Source organism: Caretta caretta, chromosome 8 (genome assembly GCF_965140235.1).
Source record: "Caretta caretta isolate rCarCar2 chromosome 8, rCarCar1.hap1, whole genome shotgun sequence".
Taxonomy (NCBI): domain Eukaryota; kingdom Metazoa; phylum Chordata; order Testudines; family Cheloniidae; genus Caretta; species Caretta caretta.
Genome location: NC_134213.1, coordinates 67,705,176 through 67,723,948, shown reverse-complemented (window position 1 = coordinate 67,723,948; position 18,773 = coordinate 67,705,176). Strand labels below are relative to the sequence as shown.

Here is an 18,773-nt window from a genome sequence, read left to right as displayed (position 1 = left end):
AGCCCATCCAAAGTGACAACTCTCTACACAATGTGCATGATAATCAAGTTGGGCCATTTCCTGCACAAATCCAGGTTCTCTCACCCCCCTCCAAAAAACACACACACAAACTCACTCTATGCACTATAAGGTGGGTGGAAAGCTGGCTAGATTGTCGGGCTCAACGGGTAGTGATCAATGGCTCCATGTCTAGTTGGCAGCCGGTATCAAGTGGAGTGCCCCAAGGGTCGGTCCTGGGGCCGGTTTTGTTCAATATCTTCATAAATGATCTAGAGGATGGTGTGGATTGCACTCTCAGCAAATTTGCGGATGATACTAAACTGGGAGGAGTGGTAGATACGCTGGAGGGGAGGGATAGGATACAGAAGGACCTAGACAAATTGGAGGATTGGGCCAAAAGAAATCTGATGAGGTTCAATAAGGATAAGTGCAGGGTCCTGCACTTAGGATGGAAGAATTCAATGCACCGCTACAGACTAGGGGCCGAATGGCTAGGCAGCAGTTCTGCGGAAAAGGACCTAGGGGTGACAGTGGACGAGAAGCTGGATATGAGTCAGCAGTGTGCCCTTGTTGCCAAGAAGGCCAATGGCATTTTGGGATGTATAAGTAGGGGCATAGCGAGCAGATCGAGGGACGTGATCGTTCCCCTCTATTCGACATTGGTGAGGCCTCATCTGGAGTACTGTGTCCAGTTTTGGGCCCCACACTACAAGAAGGATGTGGATAAATTGGAGAGAGTCCAGCGAAGGGCAACAAAAATGATTAGGGGTCTAGAACACATGAGTTATGAGGAGAGGCTGAGGGAGCTGGGATTGTTTAGCCTGCAGAAGAGAAGAATGAGGGGGGATTTGATAGCTGCTTTCAACTACCTGAAAGGGGGTTCCAAAGAGGATGGCTCTAGACTGTTCTCAATGGTAGCAGATGACAGAACAAGGAGTAATGGTCTCAAGTTGCAGTGGGGGAGGTTTAGATTGGATATTAGGAAAAACTTTTTCACTAAGAGGGTGGCGAAACACTGGAATGCGTTACCTAGGGAGGTGGTAGAATCTCCTTCCTTAGAGGTTTTTAAGGTCAGGCTTGACAAAGCCCTGGCTGGGATGATTTAACTGGGAATTGGTCCTGCTTCGAGCAGGGGGTTGGACTAGATGACCTTCAGGGGTCCCTTCCAACCCTGATATTCTATGATTCTATGATTCACTATCCTGCTGGTAATAGCTCATCCAAAGTGTCGAGAGTGGTCACTTTGGATGAGCTATTACCAGCAGGATAGTGAGTTTGTGTGTGTGTTTTCTGGAGGGGGGTGAGGGGGTGAGAGAACCTGGATTTGTGCAAGAAATGGCCCAACTTGATTATCATGCACATTGTGTAGAGAGTTGTCACTTTGGATGGGCTATTACCAGCAGGAGAGTGAATCTGTGTGTGGGGGGGTGGAGGGTGAGAAAACCTGGATTTGTGCTGGAAATGGCCCAACTTGATGATCACTTTAGATAAGCTATTACCAGCAGGACAGTGGGGTGGGAGGAGGTATTGTTTCATATTCTCTGTGTGTATATAAAGTCTGCTGCAATTTCCACAGTATGCATCCAATGAAGTGAGCTGTAGCTCACGAAAGCTCATGCTCAAATAAATTGGTTAGTCTCTAAGGTGCCACAAGTACTCCTTTTCTTTTTGCGAATACAGACTAACACGGCTGTTACTCTGAAACCTGTCATAATATCAACAATAATTCTTAGCACTTAAATAGCACTTTTCCTCGTGAAAGCTCATGATACACATTCACTAGTGTACTATCAACTAGCTAATGTTTGCAAGGTGCTTTGAAAATGTATACCATGATGGCACAGATTCTGATCCCCTTACTCACATTAAGTACTACCTCATTCTGTTAACAGTCCCACTGATTTCAATTGGACTGTTCATGGAGTAATGTACTATGCAGCCTGAGTGAGGGTATCATAATCTAGCTCTATAAAACTAAAAATATTATCTATGTTTATAGTCACTTTGAAGATGTAAAGTGCTGCATAAGTGCAATTGTTGCTAATAATTAAGTAATTAATCATCCACAAGGTACAGCATGGTACTTAATGTCTTTCTCTTGTGATGACCTTTTGGGAAAGTAATAAATAATGACTGTCCTATTATTTCCCTATTATTTATTTTAATGCAATATTTTACTACAGGACCTGACTTTAAGTCTTGCTTGATTCAGTCTATATTTATTCCTTGTCTAGTATATCTGAGCTAACTACTTGGAGACAGCAGTATAAAAATCGGCTTCTGTGACTGGCTTCTTGAGAATTTATTTTGCTCTTTCCTAAAATGTCGGCCTGCTTGACCTCTGCGGCCTTCACCAGTTTGAAAATCCAAGCCATAATCCTCTGTAGGGATTTAGCCAGGTGTCTATTACAGCATGTAATCTGTGATACAGCTTCCAATATTCACGCAGCAGAAAGGTTAAGCTCCCCATCTTTGTTCCCGAGTAAAAAAGTCCACAAGGTGTTAGTGTGTACAGGGAGCAGATTGAAACAAGCAACAGCTTCAATCAAGTCCTAAGCCTGTGTATATGCCACAGAAGAATCTTTGTGATGAGAGGAGGGAGGCCCCTCAGCTGAGAAGGAGCAATCGGATTTTAACCCTTGAGAAGCAACTGCAAAACCCCTTTTCACGAGTACCTCCATTATAGCTCAACTACTGAATTGCTGTAGATCTTTGCCTTTAACATGAATATTTATCCTATTATCCCATTTGTTGCCACGTTCTCTAGTGTTACCAATGGCAAGCCGTGGAAGTTTTCTAACAAGGAGAAGAATAAAATGTCAGCTGTAGTTCAGCTCTCAATGCTCCTTTCTGTGAACGACAGTCTGTGCAGCCAAGCAGAGCAACCTGAGGGTTTTTTTTTTTCAGCCTTGTCTACTTCACAAAATGTTATTGTGTTCAAACACCATTGTGAAGATTCAAGTTCTCTGACACAATACAGACCAAAACTAACCCATCAGTGTAGACCAGAACAAACTGTACTCAGCTAATCATGATGAAACCCTGCTGGGACCAGTAAGACCTGGACAGCATTGTGTCAGCTAACCCAGCTCTTCTCAGGCATGTCTGAACATGATCATATTTTGTAAGCCCTGGTCTACACTAGGACTTTAGGTCGAATTTAGCAGCGTTAAATCGATTTAAACCTGCACCCGTCCACACAATGAAGCCCTTTATTTCGACTTAAAGGGCTCTTAAAATCGATTTCCTTACTCCACCCCTGACAAGTGGATTAGCGCTTAAATCGACGTTGCCGGCTCGAATTTGGGGTACTGTGGACACAATTCGATGGTATTAGCCTCCGGGAGCTATCCCAGAGTGCTCCATTCTGACCGCTCTGGACAGCGCTCTCAACTCAGATGCACTGGCCAGGTAGACAGGAAAAGAACCGCGAACTTTTGAATCTCATTTCCTGTTTGGCCAGCGTGGCAAGCTGCAGGTGACCATGCAGAGCTCATCAGCACAGGTGACCATGATGGAGTCCCAGAATCGCAAAAGAGCTCCAGCATGGACCGAACGGGAGGTACGGGATCTGATCGCTGTTTGGGGAGAGGAATCCGTGCTATCAGAACTCCGTTCCAGTTTTCGAAATGCCAAAACCTTTGTGAAAATCTCCCAGGGCATGAAGGACAGAGGCCATAACAGGGACCCGAAGCAGTGCCACGTGAAACTGAAGGAGCTGAGGCAAGCCTACCAGAAAACCAGAGAGGCGAACAGCCACTCTGGGTCAGAGCCCCAAACATGCCGCTTCTATGATGAGCTGCATGCCATTTTAGGGGGTTCAGCCACCACTACCCCAGCCGTGTTGTTTGACTCCTTCAATGGAGATGGAGGCAATACGGAAGTAGGTTTTGGGGACGAAGAAGATGATGATGATGAGGTTGTAGATAGCTCACAGCAAGCAAGCGGAGAAACCGGTTTTCCCGACAGCCAGGAACTGTTTCTCACCCTAGACCTGGAGCCAGTACCCCCCGAACCCACCCAAGGCTGCCTCCTGGACTCAGCAGGCGGAGAAGGGACCTCTGGTGAGTGTACCTTTTAAAATGCTATACATGGTTTAAAAGCAAGCATGTGAAAGGATTACTTTGCCCTGGCATTTGCGGTTCTGCCTTTGCAAAATGTTTCTGGGGAGGGCAGCCTTATTTCGTCCTTCATGGTAGGACACTTTACCACTCCAGGCCAGCAACACGTACTGGGGAATCACTGTAGAACAAAGCATTGCAGTGTATGTTTGCTGGCATTCAACCAAAATCCGTTCACGCGGTGGGAGGAGGCAAAATGCGACCTTGTAACGAAAGCACATGTTAACAGCAAGGTTTACCCTGAAAGAGTGTAGCGACTGTTTTATAAAATGTGTCTTTTTAAATACCGCTGTCCCTTTTTTTTTCTCCACCAGCTGCATGTGTTTCAATGATCACAGGATCTTCTCCTTCCCAGAGGCTAGTGAAGCTTAGAAAGAAAAAAAAACGCACTCGCGATGAAATGTTCTCCGAGCTCATGCTGTCCTCCCACACTGACAGAGCACAGACGAATGCGTGGAGGCAAATAATGTCAGAGTGCAGGAAAGCACAAAATGACCGGGAGGAGAGGTGGCGGGCTGAAGAGAGTAAGTGGCGGGCTGAAGAGAGTAAGTGGCGGGCTGAAGACAGGGCTGAAGCTCAAAGGTGGCGGCAGCGTGATGAGAGGAGGCAGGATTCAATGCTGAGGCTGCTGCAGGACCAAACCAGTATGCTCCAGTGTATGGTTGAGCTGCAGCAAAGGCAGCTGGAGCACAGACTGCCACTGCAGCCCCTCTGTAACCAACCGCCCTCCTCCCCAAGTTCCATAGCCTCCACACCCAGACGCCCAAGAACGCGGTGGGGGGGCCTCCGGCCAACCAGCCACTCCACCACAGAGGATTGCCCCAAAAAAAAGAAGGCTGTCATTCAATAAATTTTAAAGTTGTAAACTTTTAAAGTGCTGTGCTTAAAGTGCTGTGTGGCATTTTCCTTCCCTCCTCCACCACCCCTCCTGGGCTACCTTGGTAGTCATCCCCCTATTTGTGTGATGAATGAATAACGAATGCATGAATGTGAAGCAACAATGACTTTATTGCCTCTGCAAGCGGTGATTGAAGGGAGGAGGGGCGGGTGGTTAGCTTACAGGGAAGTAGAGTGAACCAAGGGGCGGGGGGTTCATCAAGGAGAAACAAACAGAACTTTCACACCGTAGCCTGGCCAGTCATGAAACTGGTTTTCAAAGCTTCTCTGATGCGTACCGCGCCCTCCTGTGCTCTTCTAACCGCCCTGGTGTCTGGCTGTGCGTAACCAGCAGCCAGGCATTTGCCTCAACCTCCCACCCCGCCATAAACGTTTCCCCCTTACTCTCACAGATATTGTGGAGCACACAGCAAGCAGTAATAACAGTGGGAATATTGGTTTCGCTGAGGTCTAAGCGAGTCAGTAAACTGCGCCAGCGCGCCTTTAAACGTCCAAATGCACATTCTACCACCATTCTGCACTTGCTCAGCCTGTAGTTGAACAGCTCCTGACCACTGTCCAGGCTGCCTGTGTATGGCTTCATGAGCCATGGCATTAAGGGGTAGGCTGGGTCCCCAAGGATACATATAGGCATTTCAACATCCCCAACAGTTATTTTCTGGTCTGGGAATAAAGTCCCTTCCTGCAGCTTTTGAAACAGACCAGAGTTCCTGAAGATGCGAGCGTCATGCACCTTTCCCGGCCATCCCACGTTGATGTTGGTGAAACGTCCCTTGTGATCCACCAGAGCTTGCAGCACTATCGAAAAGTACCCCTTGCGGTTTATGTACTCAGCGGCTTGGTGCTCCGGTGCCAAAATAGGGATATGGGTTCCGTCTATAGCCCCACCACAGTTAGGGAATCCCATTGCAGCAAAGCCATCCACTATGACCTGCACATTTCCCAGGGTCACTACCCTTGATATCAGCAGATCTTTGATTGCGTGGGCTACTTGCATCACAGCAGACCCCACAGTAGATTTGCCCACTCCAAATTGATTCCCAACTGACCGGTAGCTGTCTGGCGTTGCAAGCTTCCACAGGGCTATCGCCACTCGCTTCTCAACTGTGAGGGCTGCTCTCATCTTGGTATTCATGCGCCTCAGGGCAGGGGAAAGCAAGTCACAAAGTTCCATGAAAGTGCCCTTACGCATGCAAAAGTTTCGCAGCCACTGGGAATCGTCCCAGACCTGCAACACTATGCGGTCCCACCAGTCTGTGCTTGTTTCCCGAGCCCAGAATCGGCGTTCCACAGCATGAACCTGCCCCATTAGCACCATGATGCATGCATTGGCAGGGCCCATGCTTTCAGAGAAATCTGTGTCCATGTCCTGATCACTCACGGGACCGCGCTGACGTCGCCTCCTCGCCCGGTATCGCGTTGCCATGTTCTGGTGCTGCATATACTGCTGAATAATGCGTGTGGTGGTTAATGTGCTCCTAATTGCCAAAGTGAGCTGAGCGGGCTCCATGCTTGCCGTGGTATGGCGTCCGCACAGAAAAAAGGCGCGGAACGATTGTCTGCCGTTGCTCTGATGGAGGGAGGGGCGACTGACAACACGGCTTACAGGGTTGGCTTCAGGGAGCTAAAATCAACAAAGGGGGTGCCTGTACATCAAGGAGTATTTCAGGCAGGACTGCACGGAGGGTTCCAATAAGAAATGGTGCACCTAAGTTATCGTTGTTATTGGAACAAGGAGGTTAGCCTGGCCTCTGATTGATACATGGCTAGATTTACCTCGCTGCACCTTCTCTGTGAGTGACTGCAGTGTGACCTAGAGGAATGAGTCCCCTAGACAGGGGAGGAGGCAAATGAGTACAAAACAAATCTGGTCTATTTCTTGTTTTGACCCACTCCATCTATCTTTTACATCTTTGGCTGGCAGCAGACGGTGCAGAAGGACTGCATGCCATCCACATCTCATGGCTGCTCGGCAGAAGATGGTACAGTACGACTGCTAGCCATCCCCATCTCTTGCCTGCCTGGCAGAAGATGGTGCAATACGACTGCTAGCAATCCTCATCTCTTGCCTGCCTGGCAGAAGATGGTACAGTACGACTGCTAGCAGTCCGTATCGCCTGCCCGCTCACCATAAGACGGTTCAATAGGACTGACTGCAGGACTAAAGAGAATGACCTGGTCAAGTCACTCGAAATTTAGTCCCTGCGCCCATGTCTGCCCAGGCGCTCCCAGCCGACGTGGCCAGGAGCACCTCGGACACGATGAGGACGACTACCAATCGTATTGCACCGTCTGCTGCCAGAAGGCAAGGGGTTGCTGCTACTGTGCAGCAAAGCCGTACCGCGTCTGCCAGCATCCAGGAGACATAGGGTGACGGTTACCTGAGCGGGCTCCATGCTTGCCGTGGTATGGCGTCCGCACAGGTAACTCAGGAAAAAAGGCGCGAAATGATTGTCTGCCCTTGCTTTCACGGAGGGAGGGAGGGAACGGGGGCCTGACGACACGTACCCAGAACCACCCGCGACAATGTTTTAGCCCCATCAGAGTGCTCCATTGTGACTGCTCTGGACAGCACTCTCAGATGCCCGATTGTTTGCCATTGCTCTGACGCTGGGAGGGGCGCTTACAGGGTTGGCTTCAGGGAGCTAAAATCAACAAAGGGGGTGGCTTTACATCAAGGAGTATTTCAGGCAGGACTTCACGGAGGGTTCCAATAAGAAATGGTGCACCTAAGTTATTGTCCTTATTGGAGCAAGAAGGTTAGCCTGGCCTCTGATTGATACATGGCTAGATTTACCTCGCTGCACCTTCTCTGTAAGTGACTGCAGTGTGATCTAGAAGAATGAGTCCCCTAGACAGGGGAGAGGGGGAAGCAAATGAGTACAAAACAAATCTGGTCTATTTCTTGTTTTGATCCACTCCATCTATCTTTTACATCTTTGGCTGGCAGCAGACAGTGCAGAAGGACTGCATGCCATCCACATCTCATGGCTGCTCGGCAGAAGATGGTACAGTACGACTGCTAGCAGTCCGTATCGCCTGCCCGCTCACCATAAGACGGTTCAATAGGACTGACTGCAGGACTAAAGAGAATGACCTGGTCAAGTCACTCCAAATTTAGTCCCTGTGCCCATGTCTGCCCAGGCGCTCCTGATCGACCTCACAGAGGCGACCAGGAGCACCTCAGACATGACGATGATGGCTACCAGTCGTACTGTACCGTCTGCTGCCACAAGGCAAGGGGTTGCTGCTACTGTGTAGCAATGCCGTACCGCGTCTGCCAGCACCCAGGAGACATAGGGTGACGGTTACCTGAGCGGGCTCCATGCTTGCCATGGTATGGCGTCTGCACAGGTAACTCAGGAAAAAAGGCGCGAAATGATTGTCTGCCCTTGCTTTCACGGGGGGAGGGAGGGAACGGGGGGCTGACGATATGTACCCAGAACCACCCGCGACAATGTTTTAGCCCCATCAGGCATTGGGATCTCAACCCAGAATTCCAATGGGCAGCAGAGACTGCGGGAACTGTGGGATAGCTACCCACAGTGCAACGCTCCGGAAGTCGACGCTTGCCTCAGTACTGTGGAAGCGCTCCGCCGAGTTAATGCACTTAATGCACTTAGAGCATTTTCTGTGGGGACACACACACTCGAATTTATAAAACCGATTTCTAAAAAAACGACTTCTATAAATTCGACCTTATTCCGTAGTGTAGACATACCCTAAGAGAGACAAGCCCCATAGAATGCTGCTGCTGCAGTATAGTCCAATAGTATAGTACAAGTCCAGTGCTCTTTTAAAACTTTTCCAGTGTGTCAGAATGTTTCACTAACATCCTGATGTCCCAAAGTGTCAGGAGGCAAAATAGTAACAGCATAGTGCGACTGGCTTTCAGGTGCTAATTAATAACAACCTCAGAGAGGTACTGTAAAATAAGACACTTCCTTTAGAAGGTGATAATGTAGGGAAAACCTTCATCATCCTTCTATATTTATTGTCAGGAAGTATTTAGAGGCATTAGCTGTTCAATTATTTAGAAAATTCTAATGGTTTAAATATTGTTTTAAAAAGTTGTGAGTATTTTCCACCTTGTCCAGCTGAAGAGCTGTTGCATGGAGCACTTACACTAAAATTTACTTAATGCTGCCTGTTGGTCACAAAATAATTACTCAATGCTGTAGTCTGTTAGATGTTGGTAACAAAGAATTTTCTTAGTTTTGACAAATAAGAGAAAGTTCCTCTTTGATGTATCCATTTTCTTGTTAGTGCTGTTAAGGAGGATTATCACCTAGATGAAGCTATTAAACTTTGACAGGTTTCAGAGTAACAGCTGTGTTAGTCTGTATTCGCAAAAAAAAAAAGGAGTACTTGTGGCACCTTAGAGACTAACCAATTTATTTGAGCATGAGCTTTCGTGAGCTACAGCTCACTTCATCGGATGCATACCGTGGAAACTGCTTCCACAGTATGCATCCGATGAAGTGAGCTGTAGCTCACGAAAGCTCATGCTCAAATAAATTGGTTAGTCTCTAAGGTGCCACAAGTACTCCTTTTCTATTAAACTTTGTAATTCATCTTTTTAATGGTGATTGTTTTCATACTAACTTATTCTAAGGACCTGATTCTCATTTACGCTAGGACCCCTTTATTCCATTCTGGCAGTGTAAAGGGGACTTAAAGTGAGGGAGTAGAATGATCCCACCACCAGTCTGACAGCCTCTGTGCTGTTGAGGAGGATGAAAATCTCAGGGAAGGAGAACATCAAACTGGAGCAGAGGGAAACGATCCCATACTTGGGACTTTCCTTCCAGATGATGTTGTGGTATCCTCTCGCACTGAGGATACCTCACCGGGGGAGGGAACTCCAGATATTAGGAAGACACAGGTAATAGTTATGGGGGATTCGATCATTAGAAACATAGATAGCTGGGTTTGTGATGACCAGGATAACTGCATGGTGACCTGCCTGCCTGGTGCGAAGGTTGAAGATCTCTTGAGACATCTAGATAGACTTATGTGTAGTGTAGGGGAGGAGCCGGTGGTCGTGGTACGTGTAGGTACCAATGACATAGGGAAGGATAGGAGAGAGATCCTGGAGGCCAAATTTAGGCTGCTAGATAAGAGATTGAAGTCCAGGATCTCCATGAGTAGCATTCTCTGAAATGCTTCCAGTTCCATGCACAGGGCCAGTTAGACAGGCAGAACTGCAAGGTCTCAATGTGCGGGTGAGACGATGGTGTAGGGAGGAGGGGTTTAGATTAATTAGGAACTGGAGAAACTTTTGGGAAAGGGGGAGCCTATATAGAGCTCCTCCTAAACCAATAAACCTATATTGGGCTCCTCCTAAACCAAAATGGAACCAGATTGCTGGCATTTAAAATTAAAAAGGTCATAAAGCAGTTTTTAAACTAAGGGCAGAGGAAAGCCAACAGGTGCAGAGAAGTACATGGTTCAGACAGAGATATCCCTTAGGGGAGGATCTATTAAAGGAGACTCTGTATGTTCTAGTAAGGAGGAGGGGATGGAAGATGATAAAATACAGGTAGGATCTGATGAGAAACAGTCAGATGAAAGAGAGTCCCATTCAATTACATCATGTAATGGCAGACATCTAAAAAGTGACAAGTTTTTAAAGTGCTTATACACAAATGCTAAAAGTCTAAATAATAAAATGGGTGAACTAGAGAGCCTTGTTCAATATTAAATGAGGATATTGATACAATAGGCATCACAGAAACTTGGTGGAATGAGGATAGTCAATGGGACACAGTAATATTAGGGTACAAAATATATCAGAAGGACAGAACAGGTTGTGCTGGTGGGGGAGTGACACTATGTGTGAAAAAAAGCGTAACCAAACTGATCCATAGAATCTCTATGGATAGTAATTCCATGCTCTAGTAATAAGAATATAGCAGTAGGGATGACCAGGATGGTGATAGTGACTGTGAAATGCTCAGGGAGATTAGTGAGGCTATAAAAATTAAAAAAAACCAATAATAATGGGGGATTTCAACTATCCCCATATTGACTGGGTACATGCCATCTCAGGACAGGATCCAGAGATGAAGTTTCTTGACATCTTAAATGATTGCTTCTTGGAGCAGCTAGTCCCAGAACCCACAAGAGGAGAGCCAGTTCTTGATTTAGTCCTAAGTGGAGCACACGATCTGGTCCAAGAGGTGAATTGGACCACTTGGTAATAGTCACCATACGATAATTAAATTTAACATCCTGGTGGTGAGGAAAACACCACAGCAGCCCAATACTGTAGCCAGGGCCGTCCCTAGATATTTTGGTGCCCTATGCAGTCCCCCTCCCCTGCAGGGGGGGCGGCGGCCCCAGGCCTCTGCGAGGGGAGAGGTTGGGGGCAGGGGAAACGACCCCCCAGCATGAGCCGGCAGAGTGGAGCGGGTTGGGGCCAGGTCACTCCACTTCCTGCCGCCTGGTGAGTGCAGGGCAGGCCAACCCTGCACTCACGGGGCAGCAGGAAGTGGAGTGACCAGGCCCCAGCCCACTCCATCCCCTCCCCTGGCTCCCAGACTTGGCGGCACGGCTGGGAGCCAGCGGAGCAGAGCAGGCTGGGGCCAGGTAGCTCCACTTCCTGCCACCCAGTGAGTGCAGGGTACACCCGACCCCTGCTGCAGTCCCCCAGGACATTGCTCAGGGGAAGGGGTGGAGTGGGTGCAGGACTGGGGTGGAGCAGGGGCGGGGACCATGGGGAAGAGGTGGGGTGGGGGCATCTTTCTTGGCCAGGTCAGCCAGCCAGGGGATTGGGCTGGCTGCTGGAGCAGCACGCAGCTGCGTAGGGCACCAGGAAATGTGGGGCAATTTGGTGCCCCACATTTCCTGGTGCCCTACGCAGCTGTGTAGTTTCCATATGGGTAAGGACAGCCCTGACTGTAGCGTTTAATTTCAGAAAGGGGAACTACACAAAAATGAGGAAGTTAATTAAACAGAAATTAAAAGGTACAGTGACAAAAGTGAAATCCCTGCAAACTGCATGGAAACTTTATAAAGACACCATAATAGATGCTCAACTTAAATGTATACCCCAAATTAAAAAACATAGTAAGAGAACCAAAAAAGTGCCACCATGGCTAAACAACAAAGTAAAAGAAGCAGTGAGAGACAAAAACGCATTTAGAAAGTGGAAGTTAAATCTTAGTGAGGAAAATAGAAAGGAGCATAAACTCTGGCAAATGAAGTGTAAAAATATAATTAGGAAGGCCAAAAAAGAATTTGAAGAACAGCTAGCCAAAGACTCAAAAAGTAATAGCAAAACCCTTTTAAAATTACATCATAAGTAGGAAGCCTACTAAACAATCAGTGGGGCCGCTGGACAATCAAGATGATAAAGGAGCACGCAAGGACAATAAGGCCATTGCGGAGAAACTAAATGAATTCTTTGCATTGGTCTTCACAGCTGAGGATGTGAGGGAGATTCCCAAACCTGAGCCATTCTTTTTAGGTGACAAATCTGAGGAATCTGTCCCAGATTGAGGTGTCATTAGAAGAGGTTTTGGAACAAATTGATAAACTAAACAGTAATAAGTCACCAGGACCAGATGGTATTCACCCAAGAGTTCTGAAGGAATTCAAATGTGAAATTGCAGGACTACTAACTGCAGTCTGTAACCTATCATTTAAATCAGCTTCTGTACCAAATGACTGGAGGATAGCTAATGTGATGCCAATTTTTAAAAAGGGCTCCAGGGGTTATCCCAGCAATTACAGCCGGTAAACCTGATTTCAGTACTGGGCAAACTGGTTGAAACTATAGTAAAGAACAAAATTATCACAGACATAGATGAATATAATTTGTTGGGGAAGAGTCAACATGTTTTTTGTAAAGGGAAATCATTACCTCACTAATCTACTAGAATTCTTTCAGGGGGTCAACAAGCATGTGAAAGAGGGGGATCCAATGGATATAGTGTACTTAGATTTTCAGAAAGTCTTTGACAGGGTCCCTCACCAAAGGCTCTTAAGCAAAGTAAGCTATCATGAGATAAGAGGGAAGGTCCTTTCATGGTTTGGTAACTGGCTAAAAGATAGGAAACAAAGGGTAGGAATAAACAGTCAGTTTTCAGAATGGAGAGAGGTAAATAGTGCTGTCCCCTCGGGGTCTGTACTGGGACCAGTCCTATTTAACATATTCATAAATGATCTGGAGAAAGGGGTAAACAGTAAGGTGGCAAAATTTGTAGATGATACAAAACTACTCAAGATAGTTAAGTCCCAGGCAGACTGTGAAGAGCTACAAAAGGATCTCACAAAACTGGGTGACTGGGATACAAAATGGCAGATGAAATTCAGTGTTGATAAATGCAAAGTAATGCACATTGGAAAACATAATTCCAACTATACATATAAAATGATGGGGTCTAAATTAGCTGTTACCACTCAAGAAAGAGATCTTGGAGTCATTGTGGATAGTTCTCTAAAAACATCCACTCAATGTGCAGCAGCAGTCAAAAAAGTTAACAGAATGTTGTGAATCATTAAGAAAGGGATAGATAATAGGACAGAAAATATCATGTTGCCTCTATATAGATCCATGGTATACCCACATTTTGAATACTGTGTGCAGATGTGGTCGCTGCAACGCAAAAAAGATATATTGGAATTGGAAAAGGTTCAGAAAAGGGCAACAAAAATTATTAGGGATATGGAATGGCTACAATCTGAGGAGAGATTAATAAAACTGGGACTTTTCAGCTTGGAAAAGAAACAACTAAGGAAGGATATTATAGAGGTCTATAAAAACATGATTGGCGTGGAGAAAGTAAATAAGGAAGTGTTATTTACTCCTCATAACACAAGAACTAGGGGTCACCAAATGAAATTAATAGGCAGCAGGTTTAAAACAAACAAAAAGAAGTATTTCTTCACACAACGCATAGTCAACCTGTGGAATTCCTTGCCAGAGGATGTTGTGAAGGCCAAGATTATAACAGCACTGAGAGTAAATTAGAAAAAGATCTATTTCATTGTAATCTAATCAGACACCATGAATTTTAACATTATCTTAAAAACATAGGGACAGGAAGACAAATCACAAACAGAGGCAAGTTCCCCATTGTCTGTACAGAAGTGAGGAAAAATGGATATTCATATTTCATGAAACTGTAGCTAACCAGACTTAGTCTGATTCTCATTTACACTAGTGCCCCTTTAAACCACTGCTCTGGCTGTGTAAAGGGGCCTTAAAATGGATATTAATATAATTAGGGCCCTACCAAATTCAGGGTCCATTTTGGTCAATTTCACAGTCCTAGGATTTTAAAATTGTAAATTTCATGATTGCAGCTATGTAAGATCATAAGAGCAGCCATACTGGATCAGAGCAGAGGTCCATCTAGCCCTAGTATAGTCAATAGCTATTTGCCAGGATGGGCAGTGATGGTGTCCCTATCCTCTGTTTACCAGAAGCTGGGAATGGGTGACAGGGGATGGATCACTTGATGATTACCTGTTCTGTTCATTCCCTCTGGGGCACCTGGCATTGGTCACTGTCAGAAGACAGGATACTGGACTAGATGGACCTTTGGTCTGACCCAGTGTGGTCATTCTTATGTTCTTAAATAGCTGCAATTATGTAGTAATTTTTGTTGTCAGAAGAGGATCGCGGTGCAATGAAGTTTGAGAATTGCTGATTTAGATATTTCATTGTTGCTAGCTTCATGATTTTATTCCAAGTCCTATGGTATTTAGTGTTTCCTCCAAGTCCCAACTCCTGGAGTCTTGTGAAAATATGAGGCTCTCAGCCTTCATTTAAAAAAGAATAAACTCCTATCCCTGATAGTTGTTGAGAAAAACTTGAAAATATGAGCCAAGTGCACCCTAAAGACTCAAAAACCAAAAGGCAAATAAAAAGAATCCAAAGGATGGATGGACAATCTTATGTTTTCTTCAGGCCATGATTTTTGAACACTTGGAGTTGGCAGTACTGACAGTGATAACGATTACTCTTTGTTTTCAGTGAAAAAATTCAGAGAGGGTAAAATCTACCCCGTCCATTGGACCAGGCTTTCCTGAAAATAGGTTTTAATGAATATGAAGTGGTCCATAGGATTTGTGCTGACCCTCAGCTCAGGATGAATTTCATCCCCAATGAATTGAGTTCTCATTTGCACTCTTCACAGAATCAATATCTGTTTGGTATAAACCGAAAAGATTCAATATTTAATATCTAGTGGATTTTTATAAGGTCAGTAATAACTTGAATTTATACAACGTCTTCCATCCCAAAGCACAATATAAACAGATAGGAATTAAAATGCAGCCATCTCTCTTGTGAAGAATAGCAGCACTGGTGACATATAGAGTTCCATTAATTATGGAATATTTCATAGAATCATAGAATCATAGAATATAAGGGTTGGAAGGGACCCCAGAAGGTCATCTAGTCCAACCCCCTGCTCAAAGCAGGACCAATTCCCAGTTAAATCATCCCAGCCAGGGCTTTGTCAAGCCTGACCTTAAAAACCTCTAAGGAAGGAGATTCTACCACCTCCCTAGGTAACGCATTCCAGTGTTTCACCACCCTCATAGTGAAAAAGTTTTTCCTAATATCCAATCTAAACCTCCCCCACTGCAGCTTGAGACCATTACTCCTCGTTCTGTCATCTGATACCATTGAGAACAGTCTAGAGCCATCCTCTTTGGAACCCCCTTTCAGGTAGTTGAAAACAGCTATCAAATCCCCCCTCATTCTTCTCTTCTGCAGGCTAAACAATCCCAGCTCCCTCAGCCTCTCCTCATAACTCATGTGTTCCAGACCCCTAATCATTTTTGTTGCCCTTCGCTGGACTCTCTCCAATTTATCCACATCCTTCTTGATTTAATTTGCATTGTGCATGGAAGCCTGGAGAGAGCAATAATACAACAATCAGAGATCTCACAAACAGGATTAGGGTGGCTTGGCAGCAGTCAGACTACATCTACCTAGCAGCACTTTACTTGTATGGGAATATCAATATACTGTACCGGCAAAGTGTTCCTAGTACGGATGCAGCAATACCAGCAGCTGCGCTTTGTACCAGTATAGTAAGGTACAGTTTTGCTGATATTACAGCATCTATACTATGGGCTTCTGCCAACACAGCTGTGTTCATTAGGGAACCACACCTCTTCACAGATATCGCTGTGCCAGCAGAAGTCTGTAGCATAGACCTGGCCTCAGCAGCACATTACCGTATTTGCCAACAAACGAGATCAGCCTTTAATCTTTTGGGGGATTAGACTATGCTGACCTCTAAAATGTAGAGATGGGAGAGTTTGTTCCAGTAAAGTTTGTCTGACTACCTTGAAGTTACCTGTTTTGATTGTCCCTAAGGCAAGCCCTGTCCCTGGAAGGAGGGTGCATTCACTGATTATATCTGCTACATACATCATTAGCAATCGTAGTTTTGTGAAGCCTCTTCACCTGCCCAAAGATCAATCTGAAAACAACAAGCAAAGTTCAATCTTTTCCCACCCAATCATCTAATTAATTTCATTGTACAGTTACTGTCTGCTCCAGTTACTGTAAGGTAACTGATGAAGTGAGCTGTAGCTCACGAAAGCTCATGCTCAAATAAATTGGTTAGTCTCTAAGGTGCTACAAGTACTCCTTTTCTTTTTGTAAGGTAAATAGCCTTCCTTTATCCGTTCTGGTTCATGAAACATTGTGTCTGCTGATATCCTGGGACCAGTGGATAGTTTTTAACATAAAAATGACAACAGACCCACATGTGTGCTTGCCGACTGTGCTGTAGAAGACCAAAGCCATTTTTCTGTTCTGCTTAATATAAATGTCTGTGCCTTGCTATCCAGTAGCTTTGATTTTCTCTGTTTGATATTCCTGAACTCTAGATGAAGTAGCTTTTGCCAGAAAGGAGATTGTAGTATGCATGTTCATGGCTCTACTGATAGCTTAATGTGGACAGACTCTGAAGTGACCATATTGTTCAAGTAAATTTCCAGTGATAATGCTGACCTCTTTCTGTAAAGTGCACATTTACATATATTTAAAATGTATAACTCCTAACAGATTCCACAGTATTTATAGGCTCCCTGAAAAAAGCCCAAGCAAGGTTGCAGATCTTTGCATTTGTGTCTCTGGGTATGTTTTTAAACTGAGTTTAATTTATAAAAAACTTAGTGGTTTATCCATCCTGCTTAGAAAGTATTGTTATTTTTCCCTCTTTGCTTTATTTGGTCCCTTCTAACCTATGATTCTATGATGCATAGAAATAGTGATCCTGAGCTTGAAAGCAGGAAAACTGTAACAAGGATCTTCTGAAATTACAGCTGCGTGTTTAGAGTCTGTCAATCTAATAAGCAGTGTTCTGTTTTTCAAATAACCCATTTTCTTCTTTTGCATTATATTTGAGTCTCTATGAATTATTGTCGGTTATGATATTCAGCTACATTAATGGGAAAGAGTGAGAGTATTTCTCTGAGTAGGTAGGAGAAAGTTGCCTCTAGAGAGGTCAGAGCAAGTGCTTAAGACCCTTTTCTTGCCTTTAACTTGAGTATGTCAGGGACTGTGGCAGTGACCAAGGTGGAAACTCATTATTTGAGACCCAGCTCATTCAGTGGGTGTGATTGCAAAGCTTCAGATCCCTAAGGTCTTGAGATGGAAAGAAACATAATTGCAACGATAAGGGAAAAAAGGAAAATTAATTACATAAGGGTCTATTCTCCCATCAATATGTGAGTCAAACTCCTGTTAATGTGAGGAAGAGGAACCCTTATGCATAGATGGGACCATATAGACCTCCAGCTGCTGCAATTTAACTCTAAAAAATACAGAGCAGTAATTGTTTTCTGAAACAAATAAGAAATTATTAAGTAGCCAAATATTAATGTACTGATGAAAGCTTCTAGATTAGGTAGACATGATCCAGTACAGCTTAAAGTAGCCAATAGCTTGCAATGGTTTATCAAGTTATCCCCAGCCTCCAGATGAAGTAGCTTTTGTGAGGAGGAAGACGATTGTAGTGTGCAAGTTAATGCATCAAAAGGCCCAGAGCAGAATAATTCACTTTCACCTTGTTACAGAGGACAAGTAGTAGTAAAAGTTACACATTATTGGTAAGTTTATGTGGTGTTGTTTTTTTTTAAACTCGACACACAGTTCAAACCTCCAGCCACCTAAGCAGCCTTCCAGCTGGACCTGCTGACTCTCCTACCTAATCAAGTGGTGGATTATTTTATCCTGATAAATTGGAGCCCATGTCTGGTAAAAAGTCTTTCCTGAAGTACTTCACTAGCCTATAGCTAATAGGGTGGTAGGTGTCTGGACCAAAACCCAGAGTGCACTGTGTTTCTAATGATTTGTAGTGAACAGTGTAAACATTTTAAGGCCAGACATTACTAAACAGGAACACAGTTAAGTATGATAAATTTGAGGCCAGGAGAAAAGGAAGCATGAAAGCTGTAGTGGGTATGGTTTCATATTGCACACATAGAGAACGTATTGCTGATTCTAAAGCACTTCTCCTAAAAGTGACTTTTTTATGAACTGTGCCCTTGAGGAATGTACTTGTGTTAAAAAGAAATTCTCCTTGCTTCGCTGCTACATCTTTGAAGAATCAGAGTTATTGAGCCTTTAGACATTTGCTCATTGTTCTTGTGCTTTTGTGACTAGATTACTGGCCCAACACATGCGTAATTTAATAAATAAAGCAATGAGGAGAAATCTAGTTAAGATAAACAAAGATATTTTTAACAAACATTTATTTTCTTTCTTAGACAATAGAAACA

At 44.7% G+C, this 18,773-nt stretch overlaps 1 protein-coding gene across 8 annotated transcripts in view; it reads left to right on the top strand.

Annotated features, from left to right (window-relative positions):
• The window catches only part of NTNG1 (netrin G1), a 282,002-nt gene that overhangs the window by 142,515 nt on the left and 120,714 nt on the right, over positions 1-18,773 (top strand). The window lies entirely within an intron of this gene.